General features: G+C 37.9%; 1 long non-coding RNA gene across 1 annotated transcript; it reads left to right on the top strand.

Annotated features, from left to right (window-relative positions):
• Positions 1-15,309: 15,309 nt before the first annotated feature.
• On the top strand, positions 15,310-19,882 carry LOC134732665 (uncharacterized). Its single transcript, XR_010116085.1, has 3 exons — positions 15,310-15,362; positions 18,078-18,212; positions 18,608-19,882. It is a non-coding gene; the product is annotated as an uncharacterized lncRNA (long non-coding RNA).
• Positions 19,883-20,282: the final 400 nt, after the last annotated feature.

Here is a 20,282-nt window from a genome sequence, read left to right as displayed (position 1 = left end):
TTTGTTATGAAGCAATAAACAACTGATAACATAACCAAAACACCTCTTATTGAAAGTTAGAATAGTTAGATTTATTGACCTACAATATTCTCTTCCATAGAGCACAGAGGATTTTAATAAGCAGAGATTTTAATAAGTAGAGCAGAGAGGATTTTAATAAAAATTTCTGTGTACTCTTTAAATATTTGAGAGAGCAGTGAGAGTGAGGAGTCCTCTTTGGACTGTGCCTCTTTAAAATCGGGACCATACAGGAAAGGAACAAGGATTGTTAAGGAGATTGCTATTCTGAATAATTTCAAAGCTAAGGTGGGACTCTACCTGTACTTGACATAAAAATAATTGCCCTAAATATGAGTCAACATGCTTTTTCACCATGAATGTCAAAATACTGAAGGTTCATATAAAAGGGATAATGAGGACCTAACACAAGCAGCACTGAGACAAAAGCAAGATATTGGAAACATGTTTTATGACATTAAATTGAAGAAGTCTAAGAAAAAAAGTCCTTGCCAAATTACTACTTGGGAATTTCCATTTTAATGCTACCTTTAATAGACTCCCAATTGCTCATGAATTTGAAGTCCTGTCTGCATGGGACCAGAGAGTTACTGGTGGAAACGGAGACTAGCTCCATTCTGTATTTTTTCTCTGCTTGGGTACTTGATCCTGGCCCCTAACTGATGTTTTGGGAGTAGCAGTGCTCAGGTATGGAAACCAACTATCTGACCAATTTCTGCCAGAAATTGGAGACAGACTTAAGCATGTTTTGATAATGGACTAAAGGGGATTTTGAGTAATGGTTAGGACATGCCTCAGCCACTGCAGGAATGACCAGATTCAAAAGTGGAGAGGGCAACCACTTAAGGCCCTTCAGAGACTCAGCTCATTTGCATCCCTGCCCCAGAGTCTGTTACGGGGAAAGAACTGAAGTCATGTGCCACCTTAAAACCGTGCATCAGTGAGAAATGTGCTTCTGACTTCATGTCCTCAGTAGAAAAACACTTACTAATAGCATCTACCAGGAGCTCTAAAATGGGGCTTGCAAGCTTAGAAGTATGTCTAAGTCATATTTCCCAAGAAAGACAAAGAATCAGGAATTAATAAAAACAGATGTCACTTCCTCTCTGAGGAGTCTTCTAAATATTCTCCTTTGGCCATTTTGTCAAAGCATGGAGAGGAAAGGAAACAAACCTTGCAGACAGAAAGATTAAAGACATCTAAAAACCTTTGAGGATGACCTGGTGGGTAGAGGTGAGCAGGGATAGCTTCACACCTTGAAGACTGACTCCCAGGCCCAGTCTTAGAGGGCTCCCTATTCAGACTGGGGAAGCTTGGAAACTAGGCTGGGGCCTAAAGGGGAGACCATAGTCTCTATTACATTTCCAATGTGTCAGAGTGAGAAACAGACATTTCTTAGATCCTACTGATCTGTCAGTGGCATGGATTCCAAAAGGTAGAGGCTAGGACTGGTCCCATCTTTGTTTTAGCTGATGTAGAAGAGGCAACTTGTGGCTGTTTGCCCAAGATGGATCTTTTCTTCTCCATTTAAAATATGGAGTCCTGTGGTTTGGATAATTTCCTAGCTCTCCATTTGCACATTTTCTAGAAGAGGCTGTGATAAACTCCATCAGGCTTCATCTGGTTTACATTCAGAGACACCTGAGCATTAGGTATATAATGGCCTTAACAGCAGGGATTTCTAGCTTTTTGTTTTTCTAAGAACCACTAATCTAACTCCCAATCAGGTACAGATGCTCAATACTGTATATATGATTAAATATTTCTAATAAGAAAAAAGGAGATAGGGGAAGAATTATTAAAGGTGGTAGTATGTGAACTAGACCAAAATATAAAACACTTGTGAATGTGTCTCCAATACATAGTAGAACTAAATGTATTCAGCTTTTCTCTCAATGTGTTCAGCTTCTGCTATATGTGTATTCAGGCACTATGAAAAATTCATTTCAAAGTGAATTTGATGGGATCAAATTCAAAGAGATGAACACAAGGTGCTTGCCAAACAATATTTTTAAAAAAAATATACACTCATGAAATGTTATTTACCGCATAACATTTCTGTCAGTGCCAAACCACATATATGACAGTCGTCCCATAAGATTATAATGGAGTTGAAAAATTCCTGTTACCTAGTGACATGGTAGTCATCATAACATCATAACACAGTGAATTACCTTTTCTAAATTTAGATATGTCTAGATAACACAAATATTTACCTTTGTGTTACAATTGCCTATAGTATTCAGTCTAGTAACATGTTGTATGGGTTTTTGGACTAGAAGCAATAGGCCATACCATATAGCCTAGTTGTGTAGTATACTATACCATTTAGATTTGTGTAAGTACACTCTGTGATATTTGCATAATGATGAAATTGCCTAATGACATATATCTCAGAATGTATCCCCTCATTAAGTGATGCATAACTATATATTGTGTCTATATTTCCACTGTCTAGAAACTTAAATTTTTGACTATGATTCAGACAACAGAAAATAATGAGCTTCATGCCAATCATTTCTTGTTTGCCTGTCACCCTCTGCAAAAGAGACAAACATATCTGTGACTTTGAAAACATATCATGTGCCAGAAGTTGTTCTAATACATGTAAAGAAATTGGTTTACAGGTATTGACTCAGAATTTCATTTCTATCTCCAGAGAGCAATAAATAACTGATCTGGCACTCACAGAACAACTCACTGGACCTTTGGATAGAGCTAATTACATTTTATATAGGAATTTCCCATAGGAGAAGCAACATGTAAAAAAGAAACAGATAATTATCTATTACCTGAATAAAAATGGCCTTTAATAGCTTAATGAAATTCTGTTAACAAGATAAATCTATTGGTGACATTATTCATTCATCAAGAAGCAGCCAGAAATGAGCCAGTTATGATAAGAGATTACCAAGAACATATCAATGGAAGGTTCTCCTTTCAGAGCATGGTTATAAATTATTCCATTTCAGGACACAGTTAAGGATTCTACAGTAGGAATCAAGAGCTTGAGAAAATTATCATCAATAAAAAAGTATGTTGTTTGCACATCTTGATTCAATTTGTGATAATAATACTCATAATCAACTGTAATGTGTTTTCAAATGCTTCATGGATAGGGTTAAGTCCAATATTGTTTACTTCCCTAGGATATAATTGAAGCAGCTGCAGAAGAACGTAATACTATTCATTTTCTTAAAGTATATAATTTCTACTAATTCTTAGATTACCATATGCATAGATTACAGCATTATAATGCCAGTGGACTTTAGGCAAAATTTCAATGCAAATTGCAGTACAAAGCCATGATTATTGCATTTAAAATGACAAACACTGAAGAGAAAAATTAAAATAGATTTTGTTTGATCAAGCAAAAGGTTCAGCTTGATCAACACGGTATTTTTTTTTTTTTTTTTTTTAAGATGGAGTCTCACTCTGTTGCCCAGGCTGGAGTGCAATGCTCGGCTCACTGCAACCTCTGCCTCCTGGGTTCAAGTGATTCTTGTATCTCAGCCTCCCAAGTAGCTGGGACTTCAGGAACATGCCACCGCATCTGGTTAATTTTTGTATTTTTAGTAGAAATGAGATTTTGCCATGTTGGCCAGGCTGGTCTCAAACTCCTGACCTCAGGTGATCCACCTGCCTCGGCCTCCCAAATTGCTGGGATTACAGACATGAGCCACCACACCCAGCCCTTGATCAACAGTTTAAAGTAAATTTTGTTTTGTCTTAATACAGAGTTACATAGTTTTTTAAACAGAAAATTTAGAAAATGTAGTTCATTAACAAGAAGAAAAAGAAAATCATCTGTAAGAACACTTTTGAAAAAGTCATTGTTTCAGATTTTTAAATTTTCTTCCATGCTTTTGAAAATGTATAAACATAAGCACATACATAATTTACTTTCACAAAGAAGGGATCATGATATACATTCTATTTTTAATCACTTATATATATTGTGTAACTATAATCTCCTATCATATTATCATATTTTATAATGCATAATTATTCATGTTTATCATAAATTGTGTAATCAATCCCATATTATTGAACATTAATTTTGCTTCCATTTTTTTCCTTGTAATTGTGATGGTTAATCTTATATGTTAACTTGACTAGGTTAAGGGATACCCAGATAGCAGGTAAAATACTATTTCTGAATGTGTATGTGAAGGTGTTCTCAGACCAAGCTGAGGGTCGGGCTTCTATTTCTCATGGCCCAATAACGAGATGCAGATGAACTGGGGAGGAAAAGAGTTTTTATTTCCGCAGCTGCTTATAGGGAGAAGTCCTGGGAATTATTCAGACCAACTCAAAATTACAAAGTTTTTCAGAGCTTATATAACTTCTAAGTTACATGTCTATGTGTAAGTATGCATTCATCTAAAGACATGCGTGATTAACTTCTTTTAATCTATAACTAAGGTCTTAGACCTGAAGACCTTCCTCTGGAACCTCAGCAAATTTACTTAATCTAAATGGGTCCAGGTGCTGGGGTGATTACCCTTATCTTGCCTCCTGCCAAATCATGGAGGTTTGGGGAGTTCCTTCAGACCCCCAATAAACTTGTTTGTGGAGGCCTGGGTAGTTTCTTCAGACCCACAATAAAAGTCCTGTTAAAAATTCCTTCATTATTTTATCATGCTTTAAGGCCCAGGAAAGGCCTAGGCAAAACTCTTGATGGGCTTTTGTTACATCCCAGCCTTTGTAGAAGGGCACTGGCTTTTAATATTTAACTAAACCACTCAGTCAGTAGTAAAATAGTTGTTATTCAGGCCTGTGTTAGTGAGAACTGGCCTGCCACAAGGGTGTTTCCAGAATTAATTAGCATTTGAATAGGGAGACTGAGAAAAGAAGACCATTTTCCCCAATGTGGTCAGGCATCCTTCAAACCATTGAGGGACAAAATAGAACAAAAAGGCATATGAGGAGTGAATTATATTTCTCTCTCTCTCTCCCCTGTGCAGGAACACCTATCTTTTCCTGTCCTTGGACACTGGCACTTCTGGTTCTCCAGCCTTTGGACTCAGACTGAACTGCACTACAAGATTTGTGGTTCTCCAGCTTGCAAATGGCCTATCACGGGACTTCTTGGTGTTCAAAATTGTGTAAGCTAATTTTTATAATAAATTCCTTCTTCTATATCTCTATATATACTACCAATTCTGTTTCTCTGAAGCACCCTAATAGAGCAACTATAAGCAGTGCTGTGATAAATGTTCTTGACAGAATGTCTAATAATATGTATAGTTTCTTGGAATACATTTTTGCAATTTATTGTTACCTCATGGAATAAGCAAGACTTCAAAACCAAATTGCCAGAGGGAGGTAGAGCAAGACAGCTGAATAAACCCTCCAGTGACTGTCCCCATCATAGGAACACCAAACTGAACAATTATCCACACTAAAAAAAGCATCTTCATAAGAACTAGAAATCAGATGAGTGATCACATTACCTGGTTTCAACATCATATTAAGGAAAGAGGCACTGAAGGTGGTAGGAAAGACAGCCTTGAATCACCTATAGCACCCTCCCAATCCCCAGGCAGCAGCCCTATGTTATGGAGTGGAGAAATAATCTGTGTGCTTTCAGAGGGGGAGAACAGTAATTGTGGGACTTTGCATTGGGACTTAGTGCTGCCTTGCCAGGGGAAAGCAACACAGGACAGAACTCAACCAGTGCCCATGGAGGGAGCATTTAGACCTGTCCTAGCCAGAAGGAAATTGTTGGTCAGAACCAAGGTTCTGGTAAGTATCGCCATAGTGGGTTAAAGTGCTCTGGAGTTTATTGGATACTAAATTGGATACTAGCTCAGCCACAGTAGAATAGGGCACCAGGCAAGTCCTGAGGCCCCCATTTCAAGCCCTGTCTTCCAGATGACATTTCTAGACACACCCTGGGCAAGAAGGAAACCTGCTGGCTTAAAGGGAAGGACCCAATCCTGGATTCATCACCTACTAACTTAAGAGCCCTTGGGCCCTGAATAATCAGCACTGGTAGCCAGGCAGTACTTGCTGCAACCTTGGGTGAGACTCAGAACCATGCTGCCTTTAGGAGTAACCTAGCATATTCCTAGCTATGGTAGCTATGGAGAGATACCCTATCTGTTTGAGGAGAGGAAAGGGAAAATTAAAGGAACTTTGTCTTGCAGCTTGGATACCAGCTTAGTCACAGGTTGGTCACCAAGCAGTCTCCAGGGGTTCCCAATTCCAGGCCTTGGACAGCATTTCTGGACTTGCCCTGGGCCAGAGGGGGCCCATTGCCCTGAAGGGAGAGACTCAGGACTGGCAGCATTCACCACGAGTTGACTGAAGAGTCACTGGGCCTTGCATGCATGTTGGTGGTAACCAGGCAGTACTTGCCACAGACCTGAGGTGATGGTGGATATCTAGAAAGTCTCCTCTGTTTGAGAAAAGGGGAGGGTAGAGTGGGAAGGACTTTGTCTTGCAGCATGAGTGCCAGCTCAGCCACAGTAGAATAGGGCACCAGGTAGATCCCTAAGTTTCCTGACTCTAGGCCCCAGCTCCCAGATGGTACTTCTGAACCTGCCTGGGCCAGCAGGAACACAATAGCTGAAGGAAAGAATAAAAGCATGGCTGGATTTGCTACTTGTTGATTGCAGACCCCTTGGGTCTTCATGAGTGAACATAGGCAGCAGTCAGGCAGTGGTCACTGCAGGTCTTGGGTGAAACCCAGTGCTATGCTGGCTTTGGGTCTGACCCAGTGCAGTCTCAGTGGTGCTGACTACAGGGGTGTTTGTGTCACCCTTTTCTCAGCTCTGGGCAGTTCAGCACAGACAGTCCCTATTTGTTTGGGAGAAAGTAAAGGAAAAGAACAAGAGTCTCTGCATGGTAATCCAGGGAATTCTTCTGGAACTTGCCTAAGACCACTAAGACAGTACCTCTATAAGTCTGCAAATGTCACAGTGTTTCTGGGCTTAGTGTGCCCCCTAAGGCAGATATGGCTGCAGTGACAAAAGACTTATATCACCACACTAAAGATCCTTGGAATAATTGGAAAACCTTTCCAAGAAGGACAGGAAAAAAAGGCAAGGCTGTGAAGATTAAATAAAAACCTGTCTCTCAGATATTCAGGCAAGGGTGAACATCCACAAACATCAAGATCATCCAGGAGAATGTGATCATATCAAATGAATTAAATAAGGCACTAGTGACTAATCCCAGAAAGACAGAGATATATGACCTTTCAGACAGAGAATTCAAAATAGTTGTTTGAGGGAGCTCAAGAAAATCCAAGATAACATAGATGAAGAATTCAGAATCTGGCTGGGCGCAGTGGCTCACGCCTGTAATCGCAGCACTTTGGGAGGCCAAGGTGGGCAAATGCCGAGGTCAGCAGATCAACACCATCTTGGCTGACACAGTGAAACTCCGTCTCTACTAAAAATACAAAAAATTAGCCAGGCGCTGTGGCAGGCGCCTGTAGTCCCAGCTACTTGGGAGGCTGAGGCAGGAGAATGGCATGAACCTGGGAGGTGGAGCTTGCAGTGAGCCGAGATGGCGCCACCACAGTCCGGCCTGGGCGAAAGAGTGAGACTCCATCGCAAAAAAAAAAAAAAAAAAAAAAAGAATTCAGAATCCTATGAGATTAATTTAACAAAGAGATAGAAATAATCAAAAAGAATCAAGTAGGAATTCTGGGGCTGAAAGGTGCAATTAAAATACTGAAGAATGCATCAGAGTCTCTTAATAGCAGAATTAATCAAGCAGAAGAATGAATTAGTTAGCTTCAAGGCAGGCTATTTAAAAATACAGAGTCAGAGATGACAAAATAATGAAAAAAGAAAAGAATGATACACACCTAGAAAATAGCCTCAAAAAGACAAATCTGTTATTGGCCTTAGAGAGAAAGTAGAGAGATAGAAAATGGAGTATAAAGTTTACTAAAAGAGATAATAACAGAGAATGTCCTAAACCCGAAGAAAGATGTCAATATTCAAGTACGAGAAGGTTATATAACACAAAGTAGATTTAACTCAAAGAAGACTACCTCAAGACATTTTATAACCAAACTCGCAAAGGTCAAGGATAAAAAGGGATTCCAAAAGCAGCAAGAAAAAAAGAAACAAATAACATACAATACAACTGAGAGTAGACTTCTTCATGGAAATTTTACAGGCCAGCAGAGAATGGCATGGCATATTTAAAGTGCTGAAGGAAAATTTTTTTACCTAGAATAGTATATTCCATAAAAAAAACTTCAAAGTTGAAGGAGAAATAAAGACTTTCCCAGAAAAACAAAAGCTGGGGGATTTCACCAGCATCAGACTTGTCCTACAAGAGCTGGTAAAGAGAGCTCTTCAATATGAAAGAAAATAATGTTAATAAGCAATAAGAAATTATCTGAATGTACAAAACTCACTGGTAATAGTAAGTATGGAGAAAAACAGAGAATAATGTAACACTGTAATTGTAGTGTGTAAACTTCTCATATCTTGAGTAGAAAGCCTAAAAGATGAACCTATCGAAAATAATAACTACAATTTTTCAAGACATAGACAGTATATTAAGATATAAGTAGATACAACAAAAAGTTAAAAAGCAGAGGATGAAGTTAAAGTATAAAGTTTTTATTAATTTTCTCTTTGCATGTTTGGTTGCTTATGCAATCAGTGTTAAGTTGTCATCAGTTTAAAATAATGAGTTATAAGATACTATTTGCAAGCATCATGGTTACTACAAATCAAAAAGCATAGCATGGATACACAAAAAAGCAAGAAATTAAAACATATTACCTGAGAAAATTACCTCCACTAAAAGGAAGACAGGAAAGAAAGAAGAAAAGACTGCAAAAACAACCAAAAAACAAATTAAAAATTGCAGGAGTAAGTCCTGACTCATCAATCATAACATTGAGTGTAAATGAACTAAACCCTTGAATCAAAAGACATACAGTGGTTGAATGAAGAAAAAACATGACCCAGTGATCTATTGCCAACAAGAAACCCTTTACCTGTCAAGACACACATAGACTGAAAATAAAGGAATGCAAAAAGATACTCCATGCAAATGGAAAGCCAAAAAAAAAAAAAAAAAGCAGGAGGAGCTATGCTTATATCAAACAAAATAGATTTTAAGACAAGAACTATTAAAAAGACACAAAAATTGTCATTATATGATAAAGGAATCAATTCAGCAAGAAGACATAACTATTATAAATATCTGTGCACCCAAGACTAGAGCACCCAGATATATAACTCAAATATTATTAGACCAAAAGAGAGAGAGAGAGAGAGAGAGACTCCAATTCAGTATTAACTGGAGACTTCAACACCCCACTTTCAGTATTGTACATATCATCCAGACAGAAATTCAATAAAGAAACAATGGACTTAATATGCACTATAGGCTAAATGGACTTAACAGATATTTACCGAACACTTCAGTCAATGTCTGGAGAATACATGTCCTTCTTCTCAGCACATGGATTATTCATAAGGGTAGAACATGCGTCATGTCAAGGCCACAAAACAAGTCTTAAAACATTTAAAAAAATAAAAATTATGTCAAGTATCTTCTCTGATCACAAAGGATAAAAACTAGAAACCAATAAAAAAAGGAATTTTGGAAACTATACAAACACCTGGAAATAAACAATATGCTTCTGAATGACCAATGGATCAATAAAAAAATTAAAAAAGAAATTAAATTTTTTTCAAACAAATGAAAATGCAAACACAATATTCCAAAACCTATGAGATGCAGCAAAAGCAGTAATAAAATGTATTATTATAAGAATAAGTACTTACATCAAACAAATAGAAAAACTTCAAATAAACAACCCAATGATGCCTTTTAAAAAACTAGAAAAGCAAGAACAAATCAAACTCAAAGTTAGAAGAAAAAAATAACATCGGAGAAGAAATAAATGAAATTGAAATGAATAAAGAAAACCAAAGATCAACAAAATGCTAAGTTGTTTTTTCTAAAAAGCATAAACAAATCCACAAACCTTTAGCCAGATTAAGAAAAGGAGAGAAGAAACAAATAAAACAAGAGATGAAAAAGGAGACATTACAACTAATGTCACAGAAATTCAAAAAATCATTAGAGGCTACTATGATAAACTATATATCAATAAATTTGATACTTGAGAAGAAATAAATAAAATCCTAGACACATACAATCTACCAAGAGTTAACCACAAAGAAATCCAAAATCTGAACAGACCAATAACAGCAAATAACAGACCTGAACAGGTAATCAGATCAAAACTGTAACAAAATGTCTCTCAGCAAAGTCTAGCACCCAATTTTGCTTCACTGCTACATTTACCTATCATTTAAAGAAGAATGAATATCAATCTTACTCAAACTATTCTGAAAAATACAGGAGGAAATACTTCCAAACTCATTCTATAATACAAGGCCATTATTACCCTGATACTAAAACCAAGCAGATAAAGATACATCAAACAAAAGAAAACGACAGGCCAATACCTCTGATGAACATTGATGCAAAAGTCCTTAAGAAAATATTAGCAAATTGAATTCAACAATACATTAAAAGATAATTCAACGTGACCAAGAGGGATTTATCCCAGAGATGTAAAAATGGTTCAACATATGCAAATCAATGTGATACATCCTATCAACAGAATAAAGGACAAAGCCATACGATCATTTCCATTGATGCCATAAAAGCGTTTGACAAAATTCAACATCCCTTTATGATAAAAACCCTAAAAAAACTGGGTGTAGAATAAATATACCTCAATATGATAAAAGCCATATATGACAGAACCAAACGTAGTATACCAAATGGGGAAAAAGTGAAAGTCTTTCTTGTGAGATCTGGAACAAGACAAGGATGCCCATTTTCACCCCTGTTATTTGATATAGTACTTGAAGTCCTAGGTGGAGCACTCAGACAAGAAAAAGAAATAAATGGTATCCCAATCAAAAAGGAAAAGTCAAATTATCCATGCTTGCAGATGATATAATCTTATATTTGGAAAAATCTAAAGACTCCACCAAAAAACTATTGAACTGATAAACAAATGCAGTAAAGTTGTAGGATACAAAATAATATACAAAACTTAGTAGGATTTCTATTGCCAACAGTGAACAATCTGAAAAAGAAAGAAAAAATAATCCCATTTACAACAGGGTGAATAAAATAAAATACCTATGGATAAAATTAACCAAAGAAGTGAAAGATCTCTACAATGAAAACTAAAAAACATTGATGTAAAAAACTGAAGAGAACACAAAAAGGAAAGATATTCCCTGTTTATGGATTGGAAGAATCAATATTGTTAAAATGTCTATACTACCCAATGCAGTCTACAAGTCCAGTACAATCCCTATCAAAATACCAAGGACATTCTTCACAGAAATAGGAAAAAATCCTAAAATATATGTGGAATTACAAGAGAGCCAGAATAACAAGAGTGAAGGTATCACATTGTCTGACTTCAAATAATACTACAGAGGTAGAATAACCAAAACAGCATGATACTGGCATTAAAAAAAAAAAAAAAAAGACACACAAGTCAGTGAAACAGAACAGAGGGCCCAGGCACAAATCCATACATCTATAGTCAACTCATTTCCAACAAAGGTGCCAAACACACATTGGGAAAAGGACAGTCTCTTCAATAAATAGTGCTGGGAAAACTTGATATTAATATGTAGAAGAATAAAACTAGACTGCTATCTCTCACTGTATACAAAAATCAAGTTAAAATGGATTAAAGACTTAAATCTAAGACACAAAACTATAAAACTAGTAAAAGAAAACTTTGGAGAAACTCTGTAGGACATTGGAGAGTCCTGAAGCATAGGCAATCAAGGCATAAAAAGACAAGTGAGATCATATCAAGTTAAAAAGCTTCTGCCCAATGGTAACAATTAACATAGTGAAGACACAATCCACAGAATGGGAGAAAATATTTGCAAACTATCCATCTGACAAAGGATTAATAACCAGAATATATAAGCTGCTCAATCAAGTCCATAAGACAAAAATCCAATAATCTGGTAATGAAGGGGTAAAAGATCTGAACAGATGTTTCTCAAAAGAAGACATACAAATGGCAAACAGGTATATGAAAAGATGCTCCACATCATTCATTATCAAATAAATGCAAATAAAAAGTACAATGAGATATCATCTCATCCTAGTTAAAGTGGCATTTATCCAAAAGACAGGCAATAATGAATGCTGGTGAGGATGTGGAGAAAAAGGAACTTTCATACATAACTGGTGGGAATGTAAATTAGTAGAAGCACTATAGAGAAGCACAGTTTGGACATATTTCAGAAAACTAAAAGTAGAACTACCATATGATTCAGCAATTCCTCTGCTGGGTATACACCCCAGATAAAGTAAATCAGTATATTGAAGAGATATCCACACCCTCATGTTTATTGCAGCACTATTCACAATAGCCAAGATTTGAAAGCAACCTAAGTGTCCACCAACAGATGAATGAATAAAGAAAATGTGGTACATATAGACAACAGAGTACTATTCAGCCATAAAAAAGAATGAGATCTTGTCATTTGCAGCAACATGGATGGGACTATAAGCCAGGCACAGAAAGATAAACTTTAAATGTTTCCACTTATTTGTGGCAACAAAGACATTAAAATAATGGATCTCATGGAGTAGAGAGTAAAATGTTGGTTACCAGAGGCTGAGAAGGGTATTGTGATGTGGGAGTGGGGATGTAATGAGTACAAAATATAGTTGGATAGAATGAATAACACCTAGTATTTGATAGCACAACAGGGTGACTATGGTCAACAATAATTTATTACACATTTAAAAATAACAAAGAGTGTAATTGGATTGTAACACAGAAAAAGGATACAGACTTGACATAATGGATACCCCATTTAGCCTGATGTGATTATTATGCATTGTATGTCTATCAAAACATCTCAAGTTCCCTATAAATATATGTATCTATTATGTGCCCACAAAATAAGAATAAAAGTTTTAATAGATAAAAACAAAATAAAATTGTCCATCATAAAAACTAATTTAAATCCTGAACTATAATTTAGATGATCAAAGAATGGTAATAGATATTTCACAGAAAAGTATATAAAATGTTCAACAAACATGCAAAATATGCCTATCTCATTAGTAGTCAAAATAGGCAAAATAAAACAACCACAAAATACCACTTCATATGCTTTTTAGAATAAATGTTTACAGAGATAAAAAGATTTTAAGTTCAATATTTTGTGTTGTTGAAGAGAACAGGTAGTTTTATCCACTTCTCAGGAAAGCACAAGTCAATGCACCCGTTTTGGAGGTCATTAGGCATATCCCAAATGGAAAATATGAACATCTTAGAACACAGTAATTCCACCTCTTTATCCTACAAAAATAGTCACACATGTCCAGCTTGGATCATGTGCCCACTCCTATACTGGATAGACAGGATACAGGGATTGAGAATCCCACCAGTACATCATTGAGTGGATGACTAGCACTTCTCCAATGGAAGCATAACCCGAAGGACCATCAATATGTGTCCACTCTAAGAGCCAAATACATCATTTTTTGTATTCTAAAATTAATTATATATGACCTTATTTGGGTAATGAACATAAAATCTCAAATTCCTCAGAAAAGCTGTAATTTGTTAATTTTGACTTGACACATCTAGCTGTCATCAAGCCAAGAAATACAGTCAGGGGCCTTTGGTACAATTTTGGAGTAGAAATACATCTTTAGCACTTTCCAACTCTACTTTTAGTCCCCTTTTTCTCCTACTAGCAAATCTGTGTTCCAGAGTAAAGACCCATTAGATACAATCTTGAGTCACATTTTTCTGGTGTGAATAAATATCTGTTAAGGAAGGAACTAGTTGGAAATTAAGGTGTTAGCACCTTAGTTTGCAACTTGGCTGCAGATTACAATCTCCTGAAGAACTTCAGACTAATTCAAACCATATCTGTAACTGTGGCACCTGAGGATTTTGGCAAAAAAATTGAAATGTTATAAGATTGTGTCTTAGGATATAGTAATTTTTTATTATCAAGGAGTTAAGTTCTCAGAGAGTAGCGCTCAGATGATTGACAGAAAATAGTTTTGTAACTGGCACTTGAAAAAGAAAATAAAAAGTAAGACAAATATGAATGTTTTTAGTGCATGCCTGAGGTACACATCTAGCTATGTGGCCTTCACACATTCTGCGTGTACTTTCTGTGGTGAGAAATTATATAGAGTGTAGGAGATTGGTCAGGTGGTGAAGCTATAAGAAAAGATGCAAACCTTCTTGAAAGGTCAGAAGGTCTTGCAAATGCTTCAGGAGAGAATAAAGCTGAAGGGAGATAATTCTCTTACCCTGAGGCTAAGGACGAGGACTAGGTAACAAGGGAGTGTAAAGAAATCTATCTAGATAAGTTTATTTACTTATGTCATCCAGAGACCAACCTTTGATCATCTGTGCATAAGACTGCTACCTGCAAGGGGGGGATGACAATGTTAATTACCCACAGATTGTGTTAGCTCCAGGCCTTTGACATTATACCAGTACTGAATAAATATAAGTGGCCCCAGCTCATTGGGACTGCTAACTCTCTTTGGTCCCTAGTGCTGGCAGTCCCCTAGCCCACTCTTTCACTGGATACTTGTGTCTGAGTACTCCTTTCATCCATTGTTCAGCCAGGGTCTGTGGGACGGACCTGGCGGCTGGTGCCCTGTGTGAGGAACACTGCAGTAGATCATGACGGAACCCTAGGAAATGAAGGAGAAGAGACTGTGCAGTCAATAAGTCACTGGTGCCCACTCGGGATTTCCAAGTTCGAGGGAATTTTCAAGCTAGGGTTTCATCGTGGAACAACAGTTATCAGCTCAACAGAAACAGTATATAAAAGTGTTCAAACAGCTGCTTAATGCTAGCGGAGCCTCAGTTTCTCAGGCTCAATTAAGGGACCTAATGCAAACTGTTGTTTCCCATAACCCATGGTTCTGGAAAAAGGCATTCTAGACCTAGAGCTGTGGGAACAAGTGGGGAGAAAAATCTTAAACAACATGATGTGCAAGGGAACAGGTCCCAGTAACATCTTTAACATTATGGGCCTTAGTCAGGGCTGCTTTGGCCCTGCTGTGTACAAAAGAGCCTAAAAAGGGAAGGGAGGAGGAATCATCACCTACCTTACTGCCTCCTCCTACTCCCTCAGCCCCACCATTACCGGGTAAAGATACAAAAGAGATCACGGAGATTTTTTCTGAGACCCTCCTCCAATAAACTGGGAAGAAGACAAGGAATATACTACAGTTACGGAACCCTGTCTTAGCCAAGCGTCATTAGAAGGGGAGCTCTTGGCCTACCTGTGATGCAAGATCAGCAAGGCAATCAGGTATATTAAGCCATTACTTTCAACACTTATAAGGAGATAAGGAAAAGTATTAGAGAAAATGAAGCTACTAGCCCATGTATGAAAGGATTAATTAAGACCATAGTAGACAACTTCTGTATAACCCTATGGGACTGGTCAGTGCTAGCTAAAACAACTTTAAAGGGCAGTCAATACCTCCTCTGGAGGGCAGAATTTAACGGATTTTGTGAACAGCAAACCTCTTTCTAGTAATAGCCACTGTTATTCCTCCCCTACCCCCGACGTGGCTCTCTAAAATCCTATTTGGGTAGAACAGTAGCCTTTAAAGGGAGAGACATTACAACAAGCCCATGAATTAGTTGAGGAACAATTAAAAGCTGGCCATATACAACCATCAAACAGCCCTTGGAATTCGCCCATTTTTATCATTCCCAAGAAGTCTGGTAAATGAAGACTTCTTTTGCATGATTTATGTGCTATCAATGCTAATTTGAAACTTATGGGGCCCCTTCAACAGGGGCTCCCTTCCCCCATGGTGATTCCTCGAGATTGGCCTATAGTCATTATTGACTTAAAAGACTGTTTTTGTACTATTCCCCTTGCAAAACAAAACAGAAAAATTTGCATTTACAATACCAGCTATCAATAATGAAAGGCCAGCTCGCTGATTTCATTGGAAAGTACTTCCTTCAGGAGTGCTGAACAGTCCTACCACGGTCAGTATCATGGAAATGAGGCTTTGCTCCCCAGTAGAAAAGAATTTCCTAATTGCAAGATTATTAATTTTATGGATGATATATTACTGGCAGCTCCAACAGAGCCGATATTTTTAAATTTATATGCCTCTGTCAAAAAGAATATACAGTTAAGAGGTTTAATCATAGCACCTGAAAAAGTACAGATGTCCTCTCCTTGGAAATATCTTGGATGCCTACTAACTCCCTGGTCAGTAAGACCCCAGAAGGTTAAATTAAATACTAACATCTTACACACCTTAAATGATTATCAAGAATTGCTAGGTGATATTAACTGGCTTCACCCCAACTTAGGCATAACTACTGATAAGTTATATAACCTGTTTTCTATCCTAAAGGGCAATACAGTCCTAGACTTCCCCAGGTATTTAATCCATGTAGCTAAAAGGGAAATTGAGGAAATAGAGCAAGCTATTTCTCAGAGGAAACTAGATCGCTTAGACCCACGACATTCAGTCCAATTCTTTGTTTTTCCCACTAAACATTCCCCAGCAGGATTAATAGGACAGATAGCCCCAGGGCTGCACTTTCTAGAATGGGTTTTTTGCGTATATACCAGGACTAAAGCACTATCTCCCTATATCCAGCTAGTTACTAAAGTCATCTATATGGGCTGCAGATGATGCAATCTGTTGCTAGGTCATGACCCTGATGTCATAAAAATTCCCTTGAATAAAAAAACAATTCAAAGCAGTCTTGCCCTTATCTCTAGACCTATAGATAGCACTCTCAGATTATGCAGGCCATGTAGAATATGCCCTTCCTGCTGACAAACTACTTCAGTTCTTATCTCGTATTCCTCTAGTTATGCCTACAAAAGTAGTTCACTCCCCCATACCTAATGCTTTAATGCTTTTCACTGATGGCTCTGGTAAAAATGGAAAAGCAGCTATCTGGTGGGAACTGCATGACTCCCTCACTCGATCTGGATATACTAGCACTCAGAAAGCTGAGGTTGGACCCCTAATATCGGCCCTAGAAACCTTTTCCACTCAGCCCATCAATATTGTTAGTGACTCTGCTTACTTCATTTATTTATTGCAGAACTTTGAGACAGTCCTCATTAAGTCCACTCTTGAGCCCACGGCCTGTGCCCTTTTTCTTCAACTTCAGTAATTGCTGGATCAATGAACACATCCTATTTTTATCACACATATTTGAGCCCACAGCTCACTCCTTGGCCCACTGGCTTATGACAATGATCAAGCAGACCTGCAGGTTACGATGTCACTGCTCGACCAAGCCACCCAATTACATCAATTTCTCCACCAAAATTGGAGAAATTTACCTAAACAATTACAACTTACCCAAAGACTAGCTAAACAAATTATTTTACAATGCCCAGATTGCCAGATCACAGGCACATCCTCTCCTTCAACAGGTGTTAACCCTAGAGGACAAGGACATAATCAGTTATGGCAAACAGATGTTACACACATCCCTGAATTTGGAAAAGTAAGATATGTACATGTATCCATTGATACCAATTCCCACTTAATTAGCACTCATACTCTTCCTGGAGAGTCTGCCCTATATGTCATTAAAAATGTTCTCTTAACTTTTGTGTTTATGGGGTGGCCCACAAAAATTAAAACTAATAATGGTCTGGCTTATGCCAGCTCACAAATTCAACAATTTTATCACACATGGAACATCCAACATTCCACAGGTATCCCTTATAACCTTCAAGGACAGGCCATAATAGAATGTGTCCACTCCACCCTTAAAAATATGCTCAAAAAACAAAAAAGGGGAACTACAAGTAAGGACCCTGCAATACTATTGGCACAAGACTTATTTGCCCTAAATTTTTAAAATTTAGATGACAAATTTTAATCAGCCATAGAAAAGCTTTTTACTAAAGCCCCTCAAAACATAAAACCTGTGATTTTATGGAAAGATGTAAATAGTAATGTTAGGTGTGGTTCAAATGATCTGCTAACATGGGGAAGAGAATATGCTTGTGTTCACACCCCCTCAGGTCCTCTTCGGATTCCAGTGTCATGCATCAAACCACACCATGGTGTGGCTAGGACCCAACCTGGTACCAGAAATGAAGGAAATAACCCTGCAGGACCCACAGCCCCAGACGATGCAGCTTCCTTGGACAACACAGGTCCTGACCATTATGCTGAAGAAGAAAACTCAGAGGACTGAGGGAATCCTGCTCTGGACACAGATACCATTAACTCCAGATAATTTGTTCCTTGCTATGCTTTATTAACCTTTTTTAATCCTCTCACTTTGCCTGCTACCTGTACCTGCTACTCTCTATTAGGCCCATCTTCTAGCTCTGCCTTTCTTCCGTCCTGTTACTTGGGCGGACACCCTCTTCTCAGCCACTAATAATGTAACTACTTGGCTAGGAGGGATTGACATACCCCCAGTGGGGTTTCTTAGTAACAGCATACATTAGACTGAGGTGCCAAGTAACACTACATGTCACTCTTTGATTGGAAAAGAATATGACTAATTATACTCAGTTTATCTCATGTTATTTACTAATTCTAGGATGCAAAGCTGGAAAACAAGATGTAACCACTACGCCTGACAAACCTGTTGCTGCACCCATCTGTACTCGTCAATCAACAAAACCTGATGCAAAAACAGAAAAGTGGGAGATGTAGGAGATCAATCAGGGTGATGGGAGAAGGTATAAGGAAAGACGCAAACCTTGAAAGGTTGGAAGGTCTTGCAAAAGCTTCAGGAGAGAATAAAGCTGAAGGCAGCTAATTCTCTTACCCTGAGGCTAAGGGCAAGGACTAGGTAACAAGGCAGTGTAAAGAAATCTATCTAGATAAGTTTATTTACTTATGTCATCCAGAGAACAACCTTTGATCATCTGCATGCAAGACTGCTCCCTGCAAGGGGGTATGACAATGCTAATTACCCACAGATTGTGTTGGCTCCAGGCCTTTGACACTATACCAGTACTGAATAAATACAAGCGGCCCCAGCTTACTGGGGCTGCTAACCCTCTTCAGCCCCTAGTGCTGGCAGTCCCCTAGCCTGCTCTTTCACTGGATACTTGTGTCTGAGTACTCCTTTCTTCTGTCAGTCGGCCAGGGTCTGCGGGATGGACCTGACAATAGAGTGGAGGAAGTAAGATGTTGTAACTCTGATAGTTACAATGCTTTTCCTCTATGTTTCTGAGATAAGAATGTTAATATGAGGTTAATATAAGATTAACCAAAGCTCTTCCTACAGAAGTGTCTAAGGAGGCCGTAACTACTTAAAGGTCAATGTCATTGTTCTAAACCATAAAGTCAGCAATAGCCTTTGTAACCACAGCTATCCCAGAGGTAAGAATTACCAACCCAGAATAGAATCCACTGGCTTCCAATCAGTATTCCCCTTTCTGAGAGGCATCATAACTGCTTGACCACAGGGAACACAAATACCTCAGGGAGAGCATTTGGTTGGCAGGTAAGTTTTAATAATTATCTTAAGTTTTATAATTTTTAGTTCCTCTTAATGAACCAAGGAGTGATCTGAAGGAAACTTGTGACCTGAAATCAGTTTGTGCTTCATCTGTTGGTGACCAAAAAAGGAAATCTTAATCATCCTTTGAAAGTAAAATTGATAATCCTTGAATATTTCTGTAGAATATTTCACTCTTTGTAAATTATGGTAGGCCAATCAAATGTGTGAGAAAGAAGGGAGATTCTCCAGATGCAAGAAGAGAGATCATCCAGCTTAGGACAAATGAAAGTAGCCAAAAGTAGGCAGGAAAGGGAAGGGAAGGTTGCTGTTCAAGGAGGGAGATGAGGTGAGGTGGTAGTTGGGAGCTGGACATAGGTATCCAAAGAAATACCCGTGCTTAGCCCACATTTAGGACTATCAAACATTCATTCAGAAAGAAAAAAATTGCAAAATATTTTAGAATACATCCTGCACTCAGGAATTCTGAAACCCATTTGAGAGAGTGATGGTAACTGGACTATGAATAATTCTTTCTTCCTTCAGTAAAAAGAGAGAAGTTTCTTTAAAAAAAGCCCACTCTAAAGTCAGCTCCTGTCACTGAGTCCTTCTCTGTCCAATCAGAATTGCAGTAAGAGCTGAAACACTCAGGCTCTCAAGAGAAAAACAAATAATAAAAATTATAAATGTTTTCCTTTTATACCTCAGATGCATGTAACAGGATTGACACAACCAATCATACGTCTCAGTTTTTTGCACACAATTC

Source organism: Symphalangus syndactylus, chromosome 2 (assembly GCF_028878055.3).
Source record: "Symphalangus syndactylus isolate Jambi chromosome 2, NHGRI_mSymSyn1-v2.1_pri, whole genome shotgun sequence".
In the NCBI taxonomy this organism is placed as follows: domain Eukaryota; kingdom Metazoa; phylum Chordata; class Mammalia; order Primates; family Hylobatidae; genus Symphalangus; species Symphalangus syndactylus.
This window is presented reverse-complemented; position numbering and strand designations above follow the sequence as displayed.